A 6,926-nucleotide genomic window follows, 5' to 3' on the forward strand; every position below is an offset into this window, starting at 1 on the left:
ACAGAAAAACAAAGGAAGCACCTCTTTAAAAAAAAAAAACTGAGTATATTATCTCTAAACATTGAAATGTTTTCAGTAGTAAGCCTTGTCTGTTATATAAACTAGTGAGAAAATAACCAGATTTCCTGTGGGAAGAATAGAATTGGGTATCTAATTTGACTTTCTCTTTTCTTATGACAGTCATCTTTCTTTAGACAGAACAGTATTCTTGGAGAGCTGTGTTAGCACTGGGAGGAAGGCTTGAGTGCTTGCTGGGACAATGCCATCCTGAGACATTTGTAAAATATAAGTACTGTGGCTAGCAGCTGACTCCAAGTGATACAACAGTCTTTTAAATTCTTTACTTTGCAACCTTTGATGCTTAAAGGGACTGTTCTGTTAGGCCTATGAACTCAAATCCCTATACTGATCTACTGGATGGGAAACAATGCTATTAATATTCCCTCATGGCAAGGAGATAGGGACTGTGCTATAAGTCCTTCTTCTCCATGAAGTTATGCAGGACTCTGCATTTGTCTTGGGGAAAATTCTTGAAGCAGCCACAATGTTATCCAATGCAGCTTTTCAGTGGTAAAGATATATAGACACCCATACATCGGTGCTCCAAGCTGGACTCTTTAGTGATGTAATCTTTGAGTTAACCTTCCCTCTTGTAAGTAACAATAATAAACTCATTAGATAACTAGCATGACGCATAATTCTTTCTTTGGTCTGTTGCACCCTTGGCTATCCAGGGTGAAGAGATATACACATTAACATTACATTCACAGGAAAAGTTATGTGGCAATCTATCATATATTACATTATAGATTCAAGTATTGTACATTGAACCTATCATCCTAAGAACCTGGTAAAAGTCTTTTGTTAATTTATATGTTGATTAAACTGACATTTTAATATTTTATGTGTTAAAACCAAATTTTTGGAGAAATGGGACAATTAGAAACTCTAAATAGAACAAAAGTCTGGAAAAATACAACATAGGAATTTCTGCAGACAGGTGCCAAAAATAGGAAAGTCAGAAAGACAAGTGGTTAAAGACCATAGTAAAATACCAAAGTTTACATAAAAATAAGTTAAAGTTGTACACACACTAGCAACACCATTTGTATTGATTTACATATTAGATACTGATATAGTATATAATTAAATATAATTATGGATGATGATACAGAATTATTTTTAAGATTAGCATATTAACAATAGTAGTTTTAGGGACTTGAAACACAGTTTATTAGGTAACAGTAATTTCCATATAGGTCTGAAAACCTTTAATCCTCAGAACCAACACAAAACTAGGCACTTACTAGGAGTACCTCTAACTTCATTTTTCTCAAAAAAGTATGGGAATCAGATATGGAAAGATTCCTGTATACTTTTATACATGCTAGTCTGATATATGGAGCAGGGGGAGTAGAGAAAGAGCGAGGGAGAGAATTAGAAGGGAGAGAGACAGAGAGACAGAGACAGAGAGAGATAAAGAGACAGAGGAACACAGAGATGCAGAGACAGAGACTTAGAGAGAGAGGGAGGTTGGGAGGGACTCAGAGAAGGAAAAAGGAAAGGAGGGAGAGAATCCTATCTCAATATCTCAAAAGAAAGTAGAAGGTGAGAACACACAGAAGTGCTCTCTGACCTTCTCACATGCCCTATGGCACAAGTAGCCTACATGTACACACATAGGAGTTCACACACCTATGTAGTCACATCCTATACACACAAGGTAGTTTCATGCATAATGTTTTCTGTTTATATACTTGTAGAAAGAAACTGCATTGTATTGCTTTGGAGTCTGGAAAGCAGCACACCCTGTAAAATCTGCTACCCAAACAATGAGTCTCAGGCAAGTTACTTCACATCTCTAGGCTACAATTGGAAGCTTAGCACTTATGGAGTTTACTGAGATGTCTAACAGATACATAGATGTCTGATCCTAGGACTTGCACTTCATGGACTTACATTGGCTGTGTAGTTTGAGCGGCGAGTGCATGACACATGGATTGCCTGGAGGGTTGCATCTGCTTTGCAGACGCCCATGCCAACCTTTCAAAGAACAAACTGAAACAATGCTGCCCAGAGACCGTGCCCTTTCCTGATTGGATTTGCACATTTCTTGCTTTGGAGTCCACTGTTTTGTTTCCCCCCTATTACAAATAAACTAATGCAGACAGGAGATAACAGGATAAGATCCCTTAGGACAAGATGACACCAAATATAACAGTTTGTTGTTAAGCTGTTATATTTCCCAATAATTCTCACAGCTAATAATTAATTTCACCACACAGTAGCCCTTTGGAATTAATAAATTGATTTCTGCAGATTATTGTTTAACACTTAGTGAAAACCCAACTGTGGGCCAGGTGCTGTCAGAACACAAAGCTCTTCTCATTACCACCCACTGGGCCTAATTGCTACCCAAATTAAACAGGTAAATCAAACCAACAGAAACACTGACAGCTTCCACAAGCCCAGTGGTCATCTCCCAGAGCAAAAGAGCTAAGAGGCCAAGCAGTTTCTGTCAGTTTACTTTTATGTCCACCATATTTACCTTAGCTGCAAAAGATTTTAAGAATGTTTAAACTGCAAAGGACCAGCATTACATTTGATAGCTATCATCAAGATTTCTTTCTCCATTGAAAAAATTCCAAAATATAGAGTTGCATTTTAGCATAACTTATGCTAGTGCCTCTCTAATTGTGTTTGCAGGATTCACAGGGAAGCATTCTGTTGGGATAATTGCTCATGTTGGTGAAGATCAGTAATTTGGCTCATGAGCACTTCAGAAAATTACTCAAACTGTTGTGAGGAGAATTTCCCACAAACACGCAGACCTGAGAACTATAAGTAGGTGCTTTTTCAGAATTTTTCTCAAGACTCTTTAAGAACTTTTTTCTAAGAATTTTCTTACTTTCAAGTTGTTCAAGACAGTCTGTACTTTTTAGGACAGAGACAATTATTGTTCTTTTAATGCATTCAAACGTTCTTTTGTGAATTTTAAAATTTAGAAATGTGATATGACTTAGTGGAATTTAAACGTGTTGTTATACATATGATCAGTAAATATTTCTGACACACATAATAATGTATTATGGATTTACTATATATGATACTATTGTCCATATTAATTATTATGTGTTATATGTTAATTAACATTCGTTAAGCATTAGTATCTTAGGTATTTTTGATAATTTATTGATATTCTCTGCAATTGTTGATTAAAAGACAATAATAGTTTCTGAAATTATTAATTATATTACGAGTTTGTTTTGGGTGTCCATAGTAACAAATATAACCATGAAGATTTTAAAGTGTTCTTTTGTAATTTCCAGTGGTTAGAATTATTTGTATGTACATACACAGACAACACAGATATAAACATGTATTACTACAATCAGTGTCTCAGGAACAGAAGTCTTGCAGTGTACTAGTAAGGTGACAGTTGTGATTGTATTCATTTATCTTGAATTTTTGCTTATGTAGTAGATTTCTGAGAGTATCTACGTCCATGCTAATTGCACACAAAAGGTAGAATTTTGACTTTTTCCAATTTTTTTTTAAAATGTCATTGTCTCTTTAAGAATATTTAGTAAATTGGTCACAAATGCCTTATCTTTATGAGAGTGGGAAGCCTTGAGATTGATTGTAACTCTAGAACTGTAATTCAAGATTTTATCAACTGCCAGAGTCATCTGTCTGTGACTCATTTATGAAACAGAAAAACAATGTTCCTCATAAAAAAAATTCATCATTAAATTGGCTGATGATGTTTATTTACCATTAAATGGACTGGTAACACAACCATCCTCTAAAGGTATAGATATTACATATAGATAATATAATGCACAATATATATTCTATACAATGTTTTTGTAATGATCCTTTAACCTGTGTCCTTTATTCTCATAGCCATCACAGTAAAGGATTTAATAAATTTAGGTATTTCAGATTTAAATTTTCATCTCCATTGACACACTACACACAATATCAACGGATAAAATAATGGTATAATTTGAAAACAAAAAAGAAAATGATCTCTCCTCTAAATAACTGCTATAATAATGCCCCTTGCTTTACATATTTGAATCAAACAGTACTTAATTCTACTTTTTTCTTTCTATTGGCTTAACAAGCTGATTACAAATAGTTGTTCTTTATTAAGCATCTACTTGTTTATTTGATACATTTAGGGGAAAAAAGTAGTCTTTTGGTAGCTTTTAAGCCACAGAGCTTTAGTCAGTGGTGACTTGGCTCAGTTTTATGCTTTTAAATTAGATCCTGGCATTGGTATAAGAATTCTAGTAATTAAAACTGAAACCTGAAGTTAGATGATAAAAATTTATTAATATAAAATAATGGTATCAGAATCACTGATAAATAAAATACTGATCTGACATCAGTAGATCAAACTTATCTATAAGATTTTCCCTCATTTAAGAAATATATTGCAGGGCTTGTGTATTATATGGTTCAGTGGTTAAGAGCACTGACTGCTCTTCCAGAGGTCCTGAGTTCAATTCCCAGCAACCACATGGTGGCTCACAACCATCTGTAATGGGATCCAATGATATATCTGAAGACAGCTACAGTATAATATATACATATTTGTGTGTGTGTGTCTGTGTATATGTATGTGTACATGTGTGTGTGTGTCTGTGTATATATATGTAAGAGAATTATCTCTTATACTGCTTAGGAAAAAAAATGTTGTAGTTTTCTGTTATTAGCAATCCATAGCAGACAAAGATTACTATCTTCAATTAAAGGCATTGTTTCTCATTTAAAAAGTCATGAAGTTGTGGCACATCATTTGGGTTTATTTTTGTAGCTTTTTTTTTTTTTTTTTTTTTTTTTTTTGTTTTTTTGTTTTTTTGAGACAGGGTTTCTGTGTATAGCCCTGGCTGTCATGGAATTCACTCTGTAGACCAGGCTGGCCTCGAAATCAGAAATCCGCCTGCCTCTGCCTCCCAAGTGCTGGGATTAAAGGCTTGTGCGACCACTGCCTGGCAACTTTTTTAATTTGTATTAAATTTGTAAATTTAGATGCTCATACATTGCCTGCAAAATTTTTCTACCATATATATATATTTTCCTAAATGACTGGTGAATTCAAGTAAAGATGAGACAGACTATATGTTTAGTTTATTATTATACATTTGAGCCCTTTTAAAAGAAAATCCTGGTAAAAGAGACTTATTCAAAATGTAATCTTAAAAACCTTCCAAATCACAAATGCAGTAAATGGAATCAAGATATCAATATTGAAATGGGCATGATACTAGCCCTTCCAAATTTACTGAGCTTACTTCTGCTTTGTAATTTTTGTAATTTTCTCATGAGACACTATTTGTTATTGATAGAAGGTATCTTCAACAATCAAATTTTCTGAAAATTTTATTTCCTTTATGAACAATAAAGTTTGAAGTTACATTTTGTAGCCAATCTATATTATTGCCATTTGCTAATTTCAAGGTATAATTATTATATATTAGGTATAATTATTTGTTTTATAAGAGAAGCTGTAAAGTGTGTATTTAAGTAGCAGAAGTTGTCATATTCCTGGTTCCTCTTTATAACGTATCCCATCCATACTCTAGAGGTAAAAATTGTACTGGCTTCTCACTACTTGATCCTTAAATGCAAGCGCTGCACTTGAGGGCTATTTAAAGAATAGATTCTCATATGTTTAAGATGCTGGCACTTCAGCTCTAATGAGCTAAATGAATCCCAGATTCATTATAGTGTGCTCTTTTCCCTTTGATAAAAATGCTGGAGTTAACATATGCATATTGATATTTTGGTGTTCCAGAAAACTTGCATTGGTATATTAACAGTACTATGGAGATACCTATGACAGACTGGCAGGGATTGGATATAAAGAGAACCAGGTAAGGGTCACTTATCATAACAGAATGAAGAGGTCGCTTCTTATAAAATATCAGAAATAGGAAGTGGAGTCCGGAGAACTGGGTATTAGAAAAACTACAGATGTAAAGGAGCAAATTATGATTAGGAAATTATATAAAAAAGAAGAGACAAGCAACACAGATGTAAAGTCAATAGCAGAATTGAGACTCCAACACAAGCAATGAGACAGTAGGTAAGTCAGGCTGAAGAAAGATGGCAGATGAATCAGGGGGCCTCTGTGTATGCACAGACTCTGCTCCTGCTATTGTCATACAAAAAGCCTTAGGTTGAGCATCATTAACCCAATTGAAGTATTAATTAGCAGGAAGAGCATTTAATGCAGAACCCAAAAAGGTCTTAAGGCCATATTCCCTCTTAGGGATCAGACTTAGGGATTTTAAAAGGCCCCAGAGAGCTCTCTTGATCATTCTATCTTGGGGAGCACAACTGTCATCCAGAGAGTAGGTTATATGATTAAGCCTCTCCTGATGACTTAATGTTAGACTTTCAAATCTATTGAACAGTTAAGAATAAATTAATAATATATATAAGTTCATGATACACTTACAGAAATCCAAACAGGTAGACTCTTATGGGAACACTGTTAAAGAGACCACCACATCTCAGTTAAATAAATACAAACTTGATTGCCTACATACTCACTCGCATATGTAACTTTTTCCTGTGCTTCACTTAATGCATGGAAGACCATGGAGTATACTGAAAATGGATCATGCCATTTAGTAATATAACACTGTCAACCACCAACACTTGCTAGAGTAACAGATGTGTTTAAAAGATATGTAAAATGTAATTTTAATTTTGGTTTGATTCTGAGTTTAAACAAAGAGTAACAAATTATATAAGAAAACTTGTCTTTGCTTATCTTTAGTGGTTAGACTTCCTTCATTAAGTTCACATACTCAGTAAACATGTGTTGGATCTTTATACTTCTCTAAGTACCTATTGTAGGTACTGGAATCCAGATGAAGGAAATAAAACATGTCTTCCTCTTTGTTTTG

This window comes from Mastomys coucha, unplaced genomic scaffold (genome assembly GCF_008632895.1).
Source record: "Mastomys coucha isolate ucsf_1 unplaced genomic scaffold, UCSF_Mcou_1 pScaffold12, whole genome shotgun sequence".
In the NCBI taxonomy this organism is placed as follows: Eukaryota; Metazoa; Chordata; class Mammalia; order Rodentia; family Muridae; genus Mastomys; species Mastomys coucha.